Source organism: Saccoglossus kowalevskii, chromosome 18, assembly GCF_978046115.1.
Source record: "Saccoglossus kowalevskii chromosome 18, keSacKowa6.1, whole genome shotgun sequence".
Lineage (NCBI taxonomy): Eukaryota > Metazoa > Hemichordata > Enteropneusta > Harrimaniidae > Saccoglossus > Saccoglossus kowalevskii.
The window spans coordinates 28233030-28250059 of record NC_140658.1 but is presented as its reverse complement, the minus strand read 5'-3'; the positions used below and the strand labels follow the sequence as shown (position 1 = coordinate 28250059).

Here is a 17030-nt window from a genome sequence, read left to right as displayed (position 1 = left end):
AGTTTAACAAACTGGCTGCAAAATTACGGCGCAATAAAAAATGTATACACTGTACTACTAACATTCTAGTTGGGTATAATTCACGTTGTTTACTGTTTATATAATATTAGAATGTGAACTTCCGTTACTAGTATACCCCGTTCTAATCATCTGAACTCTACGTAATGTTCGAAACCATTAAACAAGTCGATTCATAATGGGTGAATTGTTCAATCAAAAACAAAGGGCGAGCGAAACTAGGCGAAGGTATCATAATTAACACGTGTGAAGATGGCTAATGTTGGTGTGAACGTCGGAAACGCAGTAGTTTAAACCACAGTCCGGAATAGAGGGACTGTGTTTAAACTGAAGTTCGTATGCATTTTACTTTTTAGGACCAAAACTATTACCAGTTCTTTGCACATGATTGCTTTCTTTTACGTTCTGTAATGACATGTTCAACTGTTTTACTCTTTACCGTACGTTCCTTCACATCAATGTCCCCAAGTCGAGTCGTTTGCGATAAAGATATTATTATTACTATGTTCTTTGCACCGTATATTCATAACTTAGTTTCATGAATGTCCAAGTTGGTTTTGAGGGAACAAGCTAGTTAATGCATGCTTTTTTCTCAAATATCTTGTCAGTGTCACTGGTTTTTTTTTCTATATGGAAACTGCAAGTGCAAGTGCTGATATACTATGCATTTTGTCACAGAAATCATATTCCATGTTTGGGACAAAATATAGTTAAATGAAAGAAAAAATAGTTTCTCCTTTTTTTTTTCTTGTTCATACTTATCTCAAGGGCTGATTATATTTAGAGTGAGTTCACCATTATATTAACTACCAGTAACAACGATTTAAAAACATGTTAGTAAATAGTATGGGTAAAGAAGCCATTGCTTATACCTTGTACGGGTACATAGTGTCTGGATTTCTAAATAGTTTTAAAATGTCTTACTTTTGTCTTTACATTTTTAGTGCTTTGCAAAAGTTTGAAAGACACCATATTTTTGCAGAGGTCATGAAATGTCTTAAAAATGTGAGGAATTTCAAAATTGTTGGGGTTGAAAATTTATTTATCATTTCTGCATGTTGTCGATGTGTGTTCTATAATTACATCAGTTCTAGTTTCAGTGAGATCTTGTAATCTGTAATCGTGACTAACGCTATAAAACAATGCTGTGATATTTCTGTACAGCAATCATAACACACACATGCTGGGTGACAAAAAATCACATGTTTTTATATCCTAGGTGTTTTATGATAGCACTCGTAAAAGGAGGTTGACAGCCTGCTGTAGTTTCTGTGTTTGTTTGAAAACTATGTTATTAGTTCAGGTGTTCATAGTCCAGAAAAAATGTGTTTTTTTTAACAGTCCCCTAATTGCAAGAAACAAATATTTGCATTTTAGGTAAATGTGCTTAGCATTTAAAAATATGTATGTCTCTTTTTAGCTCCGCTGTCGACTTTGTCAAGTGAAGCTTATCATATGAGTGATTGTTCGTCGTTCGTGTCAACTTTTTACGTTTTCGACTTCTTCTTGAAAACTACAATTCTTATTGCTTTGATACTTAGTGTGTATGTACCTTGGGTAGACCTCTCTTAGATATATTCATTTTGTGATGATATCTTTAATTCTCTAATTTTGTGGAATATTTTTGTAATTTTTAGTAAAACATATTTTCAACTGATTGCTTTGATATTATACATATAGTTACCTCACGCAGGTCTCTTTCAGATTTGTTCATTTCAAGATGATATCTTCAATTCTCCAATTATGAAGAAATTTTTGTCATTTTTGGTAAAAAGTGATATTTTTGACTTCTTGTTAAAAAACGCAAGTCTGATTGCTTTGATACTATACATATAGGTACCTCAGGTAGACCTCTCTCAGATTTGTTCATTTTCTAATGATTTCTTCAGATCTTTAATTGAAATGTGCATTGCTAATAGCAGAGCCATCTCAGCTGAGACGCTGGTTGTTACATCGTACATGAATGTTTTTGTTAGAATTCTTAAGAAGAACGATCATTTTGAAATAAAGTAGCCTAAGATTCACAATTCTTGTTCAGCTGTTGCCAAGGTAATAGCTTAGTAGATGATGACAAATTACAAAAGTTATTCAGTAAACCGTTAAATGCTTATTATTAGATATTATCAGAGCGTTTACAGTGACAAATTTCTGTCTCATTGAGCACAGAAGTCTGCTTTTGTAATCTTGTATAACATTTTTTCAAAATTTTAATAAAGATCTGTAGCCAAGAAAAAATTGTCTATTTATTCGAAAGTTATCACCAAAAACAATGTAAAAAATACATAGAAATGTACAATGGTTTTAGAACCCATTGGAATATGGACTCCTGCAATTATTTGTAATTTCCCATTACTCACGAAATTTAAAATTCAAATAAATATGAATGACTTTAATTCAATAAATCAACTCTATCTCATTGACTGCCATAAACTTTGCGACCAAAAATTTGGTACAATATTTGCAATTTTTTTTTTCTGTAATTCATGGACCTAATTCCCAATAGACATTGGATGCAAGAGACTGTCAAGATTTTGTAGATAGTAAGAGAGCCCCAAGCCCCTCAAGTAGTTGTCCATTTTCTCTTGTCATCACATTTTCACAAAGGTCTGGGACAGTTGACGTAATTACAGAATAAAACCCTATTTGGGTACCAAAGTAAGTCATGTGACTCAATCTTGATGAGATCTTAGCGTTCGTTCGTATTATTTCGCAAAGGGAAAATTTGTGAGCAAGTTTTTCAATGCTGCCATATACACATGTATAAAGTCAAATTTATGTGGATGGTCATTTAAGACAGACAGATCAAAGGATGATCTGTGTGTAATAACAAAATAAACGATTCTCCGTAATTTGCACTAATTTGTGATGAAAATATTTACACTATAAGGTTATTACGAAGATACCTCAAAGTATGCACAAAGACAGTACAGGTGCAGTATCGACCGACGCATAGACGTGGAATTCGCTTTTCTAAATATGGTAGTATGAAAATACCACGTAAAATACTGCAAAATTACGGCACGCTGTAACTTATGGCGTTACGGTGACAGATGTATAACAATGAATTATATTTTCTGTGATTTGTTATTCTAATGAGAAATCATACAGCAAAAAAAAAGGTGAAACCATTTTGTGCATATTTAAATAATTTTATTGATTTGCGGCATGATTCATATATGCAAATATAAAATACTAAAAGCCATTGCTTGTCTTTGTGGAAATTAGATCTGAAATGCATTGCAACTGAAAATAAAATTGTATTTGGTATCAAAAATAATAATTCGGTCATTTCGGTAAAATTACCAGCATGGAGTCAAGATTTACACTCGCAATAAAATGTTTTATTATGACTATTCTGGTTTGTGAGTTCTCTGTATACACATGGCTTAAAGTAGGTCATACTTTTTGATAAAAGTATATAAAACTACAGATAAAATAAATGATAAAAAACATTTTATTAGCTCAATCTAATCATACCTGATCCACTTGCTTAGTGAAGCAGAAATGTTTGAGATAGCACATCAAGTTAGTACTACCGGGGTATAATTTATTAGCATCAAGTTCTAGTAGAAATGTGTACTGTATTTGGTCTATTAGAAGTGCATCTCCAATAGAAGTGCATGTAAACCAACAGTGGTACTGTATTTGGTCTATTAGAAGCGCATCTCCAATAGAAGTGCATGTAAACCAACAGTTGTACTGTATTTGGTCTATTAGAAGGGCATCTCAAATAGAAGTGCACGTAAACCAACAGTTGTACTGTATTTGCTCTATTAGAAGGGCATCTCCAATAGAAGTGCATGTAAACCAACAGTTGTACTGTATTTGGTCTATTAGAAGGGCATCTCAAATAGAAGTGCATGTAAACCAACAGTTGTACTGTATTTGCTCTATTAGAAGGGCATCTCCAATAGAAGTGCATGTAAACCAACAGTGGTACTATATTTGGTCTATTAGAAGCGCATCTTCAACAGAAGTGCATGTAAACCAACAGTTGTACTGTATTTGCTCTATTAGAAGTGCATCTCCAATAGAAGTGCATGTAAACCAACAGTTGTACTGTATTTGCTCTATGAGAAGGGCATCTCCAATAGAAGTGCATGTAAACCAACAGTTGTACTGTATTTGCTCTATGAGAAGGGCATCTCCAATAGAATTGCATGTAAACCAACAGTTGTACTGTATTTGGTCTATTAGAAGCACATCTCCAATAGAAGTGCATGTAAACCAACAGTTGTACTGTATTTGGTCTATTAGAAGCACATCTCCAGTAGTAGTAGTGCATATAAACCAAAACTTATGTATGAATATTTAGAATATACCTTATTTTACACATTAATACTTCTGTAATATTCGTAAGTACATACACTACTAAATGTGGTACTATTTATTACCTCTGGTGGTGACAAAATATAATTTAAATTTATTTTCATGTTTTAGTTATTTTAAAGAATGTAACAGAAACTGAAATAAGATTAGGAGAGTAGTTAGAAATATTGCACTACAACTAGAGAAATCCTGTAATGCATATGTTTCATACCACGAGTATAATAAATTGTTTTTTTCGTATTCGTCCATGCTGACAGAATGCTGGGGAGACCAATGTACTGTGTACTGTAAAACCTCTCTATATACACAACCCTGTGTTTTTACTGAATATCTTATCCTCGGAATTCTCAAGAGATTTGTGCATTGAATCCCTCTACAAACTGATTACTTTTATATCCAGGTCTCTATGGTGTTCCGTTTAGACAGGTTTTAATGAATATTTTTCATTAACATATTTCCTGCTGAAAACCTCCATGAAGATCGAAAAAATAAATAGGAGAAAAAACGGTGTCAGCAGGCAATGATTTGCATACTTTTTGTACATTTTTTGCCCATTTGCCAAAGGCTAATTTGTTGGCTGAAAAAACTGCTTTTGGCTAAAACAAGTTGACTTGCCTAATAGTTGGCTTACATTATTTGTTAGTATAGTGCCCTTGAATGAATGAAGGAATGGACAAACACATGAATGAATGAACACATGAATGAATGAATTGATTGATTAATTAATTACAGAAATAATAAATGAATAAATCACAAATTGAAAGAGTAATACTGGTTAATGGTTCTATTCTATGATTGATTGACAACTGATACCTTGTCTAGTACGGTATACTTAACCAAGGTTGGGGATATAATACAGATTTAAACCTTGCAGCTAACACTGATAGACATATCACAGACAACATAATTACCCAGACAAAGCCGCAAAGTCAAAACAGAAAACACAAATTGGATCCCTATTTCCATGTTTCTAGTCTGTCTGGTTTCCTTGGCTGACGTTTACATTGCACGGCATCATAATTATACTCTTATTGACTTGAACTTTGGAATTGGAATTGGAATTTGGAATTGAGACGACATTTTCATGGTAAAATTTGACAAAAATGCTATAAGCTTGTAAGAATATTATAGGGGAATTCTATTATTTTAAAGGCCACCAAGGCTAACTTTTTGGGCCTTTAATGTCTTTGTGTATTTCAAGCCTTTTTAATATATTCGCAAGTGGAAGGGTACAATCATGAGTACTTTGGTTAGAGACAAATGTATGCGAATTGCGCGAGTCAGATGAAATGTGGTTTTGAAATTTTATGACTGAGTTTTATGGGACTTTCATGAATTTTGTTCATACGAAAGCCTTTAGATAATGCAATGGTGGAAATAAAACAGTTTATAGTGTTCCATGCAAAAACATCATATTCAAAGAATTGGTGATTGACACAAAGTATTGACGTTGCGAACACCATTAAATCAACAAATGGCGAAAAATCGTAGCAGCAAAAAATAAGCATTTTCCAGTATGTATACACAATAATGGTGTTATTTGGGTCTCCGCAGATTCCCCTCTACATAATAATAATAATAATAATATAACCTGCTTTCCCCTTCAAAGGAGTAATAATGGTCTCATCTGTTTCTCTCTCCAAAGGGAGAAACTAAAATAACCCTCAACAAATATTGATATCACTATGACCAGTTAAAAAGATTGTAAATTAAATAGTTAATTTTTAATTCTCGGATCATGTGTCTGATCTTTGTAGTCAGTTTACATAATCAACTCTGATACGTTTGTTTTTTTCCTTCTGTGATACCATATGCAGTTATCAGTGGACTGATCAAATTTCACTAGGTGCTGAAAAGAATTCTGTACGTGAGCAAAGAACAAACTTTATGAACTGCTTTCGTCTCATTCTATGTACCGGTATCTAAATTTCTCCAGTTGTAGTCTCAGCTTTCTGGCCATGTATGTTGCCATAGTTACATGATTCTAGTCAGTAACTGATAAAAAATAAAAGTATTCCATATTACCGGTATTACTGTGTTTAATCATGCTACCATTCTTGCACCAAATCTCAGGCATGAGTGGCGATTACTCTCACAGATGATAGCCTTTTTGTTTTCAAATAACTCTGACATGCCTGGAACATTGCCATTCAAACTTTACACTAATATGATGGTGGAAATACAGAAAGCTTTAACTAGAATATTGGAAAGTGACATGATGACTTTCATGTCTAGGATTTATGCCTGACTAGCCAAGCAAAGTTTTAGACATAGTTTGTGATTTCAACACAGTGAACTATGGCTTGAGGGTTAGTGACAGGTTTCATCTGTGTTATAAAGCATTGATTTTTCCACACAGCTGAAATTCTGACTGACGTCAATAGGATTCTTTGCCTTACAAATTTCTGCTCAAACACCATGTAAGTAAAACATTGCTATCCCAGTTCGATAATTACAAAATATTGTCTGAATTAAGTCTAATTTTCTCACAGTCCCCATATCATAGATAGATGAACTGTGATTTTATTAATAATCATATGTATAGAAGCTTCACATTTACGATTTTGCTTTTCAATTTGAAAATAGCTAGTTTTAAAGATTAAGGGTACTTAGCTGTGTGGTGATCAGTGATTAATAAATCCCTGGTTTGTTTATTAGCCTTGATTTCTCAGCAGCTGTGATTGTCCAACACTGTCCTCTTTCTCCAATATCTATATTGTTTATTGGTCAAAAGTCATAAATTCTTCAACGAAAAAATGTTTTCTATACTATTTTCTAAAGTTACTTTCCATGGGTCTATGTTATGCATTTTTGTACAAAGTCATCCGCTAATGCATTGCCTTCATTTTAACACAGCCATGTGATTGAGGTGTCAGATGTGTCAATGTGTGGTTGAACTTGTTTTAGTTTATTGTCATGATACCTAGATATCTATGTGCTTATACTTGCTATATGCAAATCCACTAATGCCTAGTTCTGATGCTAGTAATATCACTATTGACTGATTTGATTGGTTTAATGAATAAAATGTTTTATTTAAATGTTTTTGTATAACAGATTTGAATATATAACTTATTTGTTATGTGTAGATTTTTTGAACTTTTTTGAATTTTAAATTCTTGTCACTTTCACAAAAACAAACCGACAGTTCCCACTCTTTTTCAAAAATTTTGATACACCTGTAGGCAATGGGGAATTTGATACTAATTAAATTAAAACTGCTCAATTTGTGTTATAAAGTCTGACATATTGGTTAATGTAAAAATAAAGTTATTATTTTATAAATTTATTCATTATATTTGAAAAAAGGTAGCCCTGTGATAAATGTGATAATTGATGATGAAAAAAAAATAATAGAAAACATTTCCCTTATACATCATAATGGAAATTTATTAATTCATCTTGAGGTATTTAATAAAATTCAAAAAAAAACACCATGATTTCCTGCATTTACTAATGACAAAGAGAGGCAAGTTGTTGTATGCCTTGGGTTACTACTGATTTGGAGCCTTGTATCTAGAACAACAATAGTCAGAAGTGTAGATAGTACTATGCCCTCTAAGACAATATGACACCATACTGATGCAATAAGACTTCTGTGAGACACAGCACGGGCCAACCTGCACGTACAATATTTATAATGTGTGTTATATCAATATATCTAGCGTGTATGAACACAGGAAATATAATCTATGAATAAACACGGAGGCAGCCCGAGATAGAGTGATTGTTGTATTGATATACGAGTATGAGTATTACATGTACCGGTACGTGCAGCTTCAATGTTTATTCGAGATGCACCCCAAGTATGATCATATTATGTTGTACCGCGGTCACTGACCTTTGTGATAGCTGCGAAAACATCCTAGTGACTAATTGCATGGATCATATCTATGGAAATGAAATACCCCCAAATCCAAAATGGATAAGAAGTTTTATCAAAATTAGTAAAGAAAATGAAATAAACATGTTTACACAAAATTTAGAAAAGATGAAATCATTAAAACACTACTGTTGGATTAAAAGAAACATTAAAAAAGAAAATTACATAATGGATCCTTATGATCATCATGGTATCTCCCTTGTCTTTAAAACTAGGTCAAACTCTTTAGATCTTGAAGGTAACAAAATGGGATGGAAAAATTACAGGGGAAATGGAATTTGTGGAGTCTGCAATCAGGGCAAAGAAGACATTTACCACTTTCTTTATCTTTGTACGTCATCTAATCATATTAGAAAGGAATATTATTTAGCATTAGAAACCTCACTGAGAAACAATGTTGAATCTTCATCACTAATGAATAGTTTTCTTTCAGGGGGGTTGAATTATAGGTTCAATTTCCTTTTTGGTGATACACTATGGAACATAAATGAAAATGTGGGAAATACCTCATCAGCTTTAATCAGGAAATATGTAACTGATTTATGGCAATATAGAAAAGAAATGATGAATGTAATTTAAATATATGTATTACTGTTTTCATGCTGCCGATACAAATGTTGAATAAACATTATTATTATTATTAGACTTGTGATGTTAATTTGTGTTGGTAATGGACTATACCATTCAAGTTTTCAATTTGTGTGAAATATGTTTAAAAGAGATGAGATCATATGCAGACTTGTGTTTGGCATAGAAATCTATTTGAACGCCATTTTGTCCCATCCATTTTAGGCAATGGGTAATTATGTAAATGTGGTCCAAATTAACAAGGAAATGATACATACATAAATACATAAAAAATACATAATATATATAAATAGTTGTTCCCAATGGCATTCAAAAGTATAAACAGGCCAATCGGTAAAAATAATGAAAAATATGTAATGTAATAATTATCTTCCTTTTCTTGTATTCACGATATCGTGGATTAGAAACTCAAGTTGATATATTTGTGAGCGGATGTAATCGTGTGTGACCGCTAAAACTTGAGTTACTGGTAGTATGATGACCTAAATAGCAGTGGTTCAGTCATAACACTCTAGTAGTCGGATCATGATAATAAAAATGACTATAAACAACATAAGGGCACTATATACAACCAGGGGATATATGTCATGATCTCTGCCCTTCTGGATATTTGTTTATTCCATATTTACTTGGAGAATGCTAGTTATAAACCCCCTAAACATCAAATTTTTCTCAATTCTATTTATTTGTCTAAAATTTTGTTGTTAATTTTGGGTTAAATGGACTTAATTTTTCAATTTGCCTTTGAATGAGTTTAACCTTTTCACCACAAGACTTTCTCACTCAAATTGTTCTGCACTGTTTTTTTAATAATCTTAAATATTTCTGGAAATTAACCCCAATTTTAGAGCCAACAGACAAAATTTGAGTAAATTTTCAGTTTTTACTAAAAAAAAATTTGGCTATTTTTGTTCCAATCTTCTGAAGGGAAGTGCAGACTATAAACAGGACTATTTTGTGAATTTGTGATGAAAATAGGGAACTGGTGGTGGAAAGGTTAATTGTGTATCCGGAAGTTAAGGTATGTCAGGTCTAGCATGTTGAAAAAAAAAGTAGTTTGCTTTGCTATTTTATTTATTCTGTTAGTTTTGTCGATGTCAAAGTACTCTTGTCTTCGCTATGCCACTATTTATTGTTACAAATAAAGTATTTTCAGAAAACCTGATTCATTCAGCCACTCACCTAAATTTCCAAATGGGTAACCTCTAACATACATTAAGCTGGGACTGTCCATCAATCACTGTCATGAGAAAGACCAACAATGGTAAAACAAGAGCAAATTTATTTGTTAGTACTTACAAATTAATATTATTATTAGCATGTAGAAATAGCTAAATTTCATTGAAAATAGAGGCAATAGAGGGCGCTAAACACATTTTCATGTTCACCCTGTGTATTCACAATTTTTGAATGTATTCACAAAGTTGGGGTGGATCTGGTCCATCCCCTAACCTATTCACCACCACACATTCTTGCTCAAATTTTTCTGCACTTTTTTTTTTATATTTAATTAATTATACATTTTAGAAATGAACCCTAATTTTGGAGCCAACTGAGTCGATTTTGAGTTTTTATTGAAAAATTTGGCTATTTTTGTCCCAATCTTCTAAAGATAATGGGACTTTTTTGTGAATTTGTGATAAAAACTGGTGGACTGGTGGTAAAAAGGCTAAGCGATGGTGTTACCAACACTGGTGCAACGCCATAATTTATGTTCACACATGTTCTTTAACACTGTTGCCAGTGTTAGGTGGCCTTCAAGTTGAATAATCCTATGAGAACAAAGCTTATATCATGGTGGTTCCAGGGTCTGTGTTTCCAACATGTTCATTAGTTTATTTAACAGAACACTATGTATGTGAAAATGCCAGATTCTCTTTAACACATTGACTATAATTGTTCACTTAGGGGGTGCACCATTAAAAATTCTTTAAGAGAAGGGAAGAGTGAGTGATGTTAATTTTTAAAAAACAAATTCTACACAGGAAAAAAAACCCAGAAGCAAGTATATCTCATTAAAAGAAAAAATAAGCACATTTACTCAGAAATAAAATATTGTTCAAAATTTCTTGTAGCGAAAAATATGATACACAGCTGCATTGTCATGATATCCCCGAAGTTTCTAATGGCTGATTTCTTATGAAATGACATTGTTAGGTCAGGTCAGATCGGGTCAGGAAAAGTCACCATGCTCTTTTGAGTCCATTCATATTGCGTAAATATTTTGGTACTACTGCAATGGATATCAATCACTTCCTGACTTAAAAAGAGATTTCCGACTTTAGCCTGATTGGATTATTGTAAAGCTTAGTATATCACCATGGTAACACATTTGACTAATGGTTGTTGAAGGTTCATATACACTGCTTTAGACTTACTGTATCAGACACTATATTTTGACTAATTCAGATTGAGACCCGGCATTCGTGTTAACTTCACCTTTATCATCTTTCGTAAAATAAACCTGTATAATTTCCATTTGTTTAAAAATTACCGAAAGAAATTCCAGACAAATATATAAAAATTTTGGTGTCAATAATTATGACAAAAAGGGTTAATTCCTGCACAAAAAATCTAACATACAAATGAATGAACAACAATTGGATACGTCAGGAGTTTCATCGAAAGTATGCCCTCTAGTGGTAAAAACTGAAACATTTAAAGGCTGGTATTCTAATTTGACTGTTTATTCACCTACACCAGCTGTCAATCATCATTGTATGCAGAAAGTAAACATCTACACTTATCACTTGTTTATGTATTTATCCCTTAATCTAAACTGTGTATGGTAAAAAAAAACAGTTCATTTCTGGAGCTGAGGCAACTTGCGGGAATTCAACTTTTATTAGCTCCGCTGTCGAGCGGTGCTTATCATATGAGTGATTGTCCGTCGTCGTCTGTGTCAATGTTTTACTTTTCGACTTCTTCTTGAAAACTATAAGCCTGAGTGCTTTGATACTTAGTGTATATGTACCTTGGGCAGACCTCTCTTAGGTTTGTTCATTTCATGTTGATATCTTTAATTCTCTAATTTTGGTGAATATTTTTGTCATTTTTATTTTCGACTTCTTGTTAAAAACCGCAAGTCCAATTGCTTTGATGTTACATATATAGGTACTACATGTGGACCTCTCTCAGATTAGTTCAATTTGTAATGATATTTTCAACTATCTAATTTTGATGATTATTTTTGTCATTGTTGGTGAAAAGTGATATTTTTGAATTCTTGTTGAAAACAGCAAGTCCCATTGCTTTGATACTATACATATTGTTCATTTTCTAATGATATCTTCTGTTCTTTAATTGAAATCTGCATTGCTAACAGCGGAGCTATCTCAGGCGACCGGCTGCTTGTTTAATTAAACTTGAATAAAAATATAATTCTGTGTAGAATACACAAACATAATGCAACTATATTAAAAGTTAATCCAATGAGTGTTGTTACAACGTTGGTACCGGTACGTGTAGACGTGTATGTGTGTATGTCCGTCTGTTCCACTGATACAGTATATCTAAAGAACCATATGTTGGTGTTTGATACATAGATGCTCTGGGCTAATGTGCAGATTTAGATTTTGGTTAAAACCCATGCATATTAATTACCTAATTTGCATAATGATTAGTCAATTTTGTGCTTTGCCGCTGATATCTCAAGTACTAATCATCAATCAATAATAATACGTCTTCTCTTGAACTCGTACTATATTTAAATATCTGGACATAACTTTTCAATTCTTCTGAAATATTGATATTATTAAATTACTTTTGTCTCTCTGTTTGGTACGGTACCTAAGACAATGTTGGGAACATTGCTTACAGATTCTGTCTTCTAAAGTGTTTTGGGTTGGATTTGGGTTTTCAATTTCTAATACATGACTGCTTATTCTGAAATGAGTCATTATGTTTTTATGCATAACGGTAATATAAGTACTGTTGCAGATAGGGACATGTGACCTATGCTATAATTATGTTGTCTGACAAGATATATGACCAAAATATCAAGTCATCATATTTGGTCATTATTCCATTAAATATTTATAATTGTTAAATCGTAGCTACCACCTTGATCATTGCTGTATTTGCTATAATTATGGAATACAAATGAATATATAGTAAATACAGTATACCTTATTTGTATTCATGCCTTCAATAACTTCAGCACACAAGAGTTCTTTCTAAGTTTTCTTTGATTTCTGTTATTATCATGCTGGAAATGGTTAGAGTTGTATTTAGTCGTATCACATTTTCTCCTGTGTTGCTGTAATAATAGTGTTTAAATGATCATGCTTTTTATTATGGCTAAGCTGTGCACAAATGAGAGACCATTGATGCCTGCCGACATTGTTACAATTTACCACACAACTTTGAACTTTGAATGAATTGTAAATGCTGTGTTCAAAGACAGTAAGATGTCAATAATTGTTGTCAGTACCACATGGTATTCTGATTGGTTAATGGATTCTTGACATATGTTAAAGGAAACATGTCTAGGAAAATAATGGAGCATCTGAACTTCATATGGAATATATGGGTTAAGAGTTTGATTTTTTTATCGCAAAATGCACATAAACAGTCTTTGTGAAAGACTGTGTTTTGAACAGACTTTAAATGATTTGGTGTCACTTAATAAGTATTTTAAGCATCAACCCACCAAAGCATTATTCTGTTCTTTTACTTTTACTAGGAGCATATGTTCTTACGTAAATTAAAGTGTTGCTTTGATGTTCAATGTAAATTCAGTACAACAAATGCAATTTTTGGTTTGTTTGTCGGATACCATTCTCCCAACTCTCCCAACTATAGGCAAGTGGACAGAAAGTACTCGTTTTGTAATTACCTGGTGAGAAGCTGGCAATGAAAGTCAAACGTGTAGTATTTCTGAGGCAGACCTGCTAAAAGACATCAAATAATTCTCTCAAACATCATTCATTATGCAGTGTTGTCTAGAGATTGAAATTCAGTCTCCGCAATACTTTGATACCAGGAACAAATTTAATCTCAAAATGTGAAATTGATTTTATTTTGATAGTGTTAACTGCACAAACCTAGTTTCTTTTTTATGATTGCTTCTCTTCAATTGTGTTCTTTCCATTACAGGCAGTATCAGAAGAAATTTTCCCAACACTTTCAAACACATTTTTCAATGTATAAATTCAGTAGAATATACTTTGTATATCGATGATAATTATATTTCAATAATTTTATTCTGCAAATCACATGTCATTCAGGTCCTGCTCACCAGAATACAACTGACTGATAACAAATGTTGGTCACTGATCAGCTCTCCATCAGCTATGACAACCTTGCATGTTGTTTTATTAACAAATGTTGGTCACTGATCAGCTCTCCATCAGCTATGACAACCTTGCATGTTGTTTTATTAACAGGAACGTGTACATGCGTTGCAGCGTATTTAAATATGAGCAGCGACTGACCAATATGGGTATCTTACATTCATCCAGTTCTTGCTGAACAGCCACTGTGTGTATGTTATAGGTAGTATACAGTGCTATGGTTGTCAATTTGTTTATATTCAATGAACCAGAAACTGATTCGGACATGGTTCCAGTTCACTAATGATATCTATAGATCTGTGATCTGAGTTCATTTGAACTCTGATGAGTTCACACACATTCAGATAATCTATATTTATAGTGCGGGTACTTGGAATGGATCAACATCTGAGAACTGATAATATTCTATCCACTTTGATTGGCATTTGGCGACTAACTTGTTCAAATATTATATGAATGTTTTTTTTCACAATTTCCTAAGCCAAAAACAGAGTCTGAAAAGTGAGATCGATGGATCAGTGCCTGCTCTTGAGCAGACAATTTCTTTCGCAACCGAATCACCCAGGACACATACATTTGTTCCTTGCACTTTGGAAGGAAACTGTCCTACAGAGTTGCATCCAGACTCAATACGGGCGACTATGAGAAGTTTTGAATGCTATATATTTGAATCGCAGAAGATAAGGTCGTCACCGAACCAAGTGAAATTAATTCAGAAATTGCTTTGTACTGCAGGTCAACCACATGCCCATTGCAACATTAAATATTAAATACTTGTTATCTAACAATTCCTTTTCTTTTTCAATAGTTTCTCCTTTATTCGTTTTCGAAAACAAAATTGTATTCATATTCATGGTACGGGGCCTTTGATGCTCAATAATGGGATACATTATCGCGAATAATCTGCTGCAATGACATCATAAAATCCACTGGTATTGATAATGCTATAATATAATAAAAGGTCTTTTCACTGACTGCCCCCTTCAGCAAAAATAGTGAAATAAATTCCAAGTAAAAATAAAGTATTTTACAATACAGTAGTGTCTTGTAGTACAATAATGCCTCTGTCTGGTACAATAATCTCCTCCCCATTATTGAAATTTCAATAATAACAAAACAAATTGTACCAGTATTAACATACAACAAAGGTCATGAAAAAACAAATAATTCATTTAGTTCCATAACTCAATTCCTCAAGTCATGTGTAAATTATGCAAAGCTATAGTTAAGTCAATTATAAAGAATGTCTTAATTACAGACTAATTATTAATTAATGTATATCCCATGCAGCTATCATTGATAATACACAAGAGTGTGAATGTGGCTCTCTATCCATCTGTATTTATATTATATTACATTTGTATACTATTAACATGATGCACATCTGTTTTCAACATATACTCTTGTAGTATGGTTCTGTAAATTAGGGTTAGGACTTTCTATCCCAAATGATAACTAGTGTCAGGGATGTTTCTAATTATTTGCAATGTTGTTGTTTTTTTTGGTGTACGCCCTTCGCTGTAAAATGACTAATTTTACAGTAACTGGGTTTAAATTTGGCTGATTTACCATTTCAGGCATAAATTCATGGTTTTATCATTTAGATAATGTGTTCTATACTAAATTTTACATATTCACTTGGTTTCAATTTAGCCCATTTTCCAGTAAGCGAAATAAGCAAAATTAAAACCCAGTGAATAATTAACCTCTTTACAGTACCAGGACATTGGATTAATGCATATTGTTCATACAATTGTACAGTTGATAAAATCGAGTTTCCAAAAAAAAAAGAAAAAAGGGAGAAGTGTTATGGCACTATTATGGTAATGAAGTTTGAGTCCTGCTTTCTTTTTGTGTCTTGGATTGCTCTGAGGCTGAGATTATATACATGTATCACCCAAACCACAAATTAAATGATTTTTATACTTCACAAGTTGTTAATTAGTTTAAATACACAATGCAAATACACTGTGAAATCATCTTTCTCTGTTTATCATTTCTGCCTGCTTGCTTGCCAAAAAAATGTTTACCAGGGATGTTCTGTTTTAATAACTACATTTAGCCTCTTGTTGTCGCATTGTCTTACTCTGATTGGATCTTGTCAGTGTCCAGGTCATTGCCTTTGCCAGTTTTGTGTAATTTGCAGTGAAATTGCCTCTCATTTCACCGCCTTTTTTTAAAAACTATTTCTTTTCCATTGGCCGAACACTATCTCATTATCAAATGGACGCTAATCAAATAACGCTAATCAAATCAAAATGCCAGAATTGTTTGTGAATATGATATGATATCACATGATTTCCATTGCTTCAGATTACAAGTGACTGTAGTTTACGGTTAATTTAATTGTAATTCAATCTTTGAAAAAACCACATTTGTGACAGTCCTGATCTACCCAATCACGGCAACTATTTGGCATCGTTAGTGCAGTGTTCATTAAGAAGGATGCAGTTGAATGTATTCTTAAAACGGTCGATGATTTGCCGCCCTAGATTGGATTGAATATTATTTTGCAAATGTGGTGCAAATAAAGATTTCTACAATGTCCCAATATTAAATCTACATTTATAAATATTCATAAGAATAATATCGAGTTATTTATTCATCAAGGTAGAAGTATAGACCATTATGAAATATTAAAACCAGCAATAATTGTCCACAATCATAAAGCATTTTTAATATAATATCCATTAAACTTATGAATATTATTTCAGTATCTGTATACTCCATTTTAGATTTCAAATGTTATGAGCAATATCACCAATATTTAACTCCGAAGTTACTGCCTCAAATCAAGTTTGAAAAAATAAACTGCAATGACCGTATGTTTATAATATATGGAATATTTCATATATTTTATGCTTTGAATATTATTTTTGTTAAACATTGGTTTGCTTGTTGCTAAGGAACAAAATCAG

At 32.6% G+C, this 17030-nt stretch overlaps 1 protein-coding gene across 5 annotated transcripts in view; it reads left to right on the top strand.

Moving 5' to 3' along the window:
* LOC100372492 (dystrobrevin beta) overlaps positions 1-17030 on the top strand; it is a 155159-nt gene that overhangs the window by 372 nt on the left and 137757 nt on the right. The window lies entirely within an intron of this gene.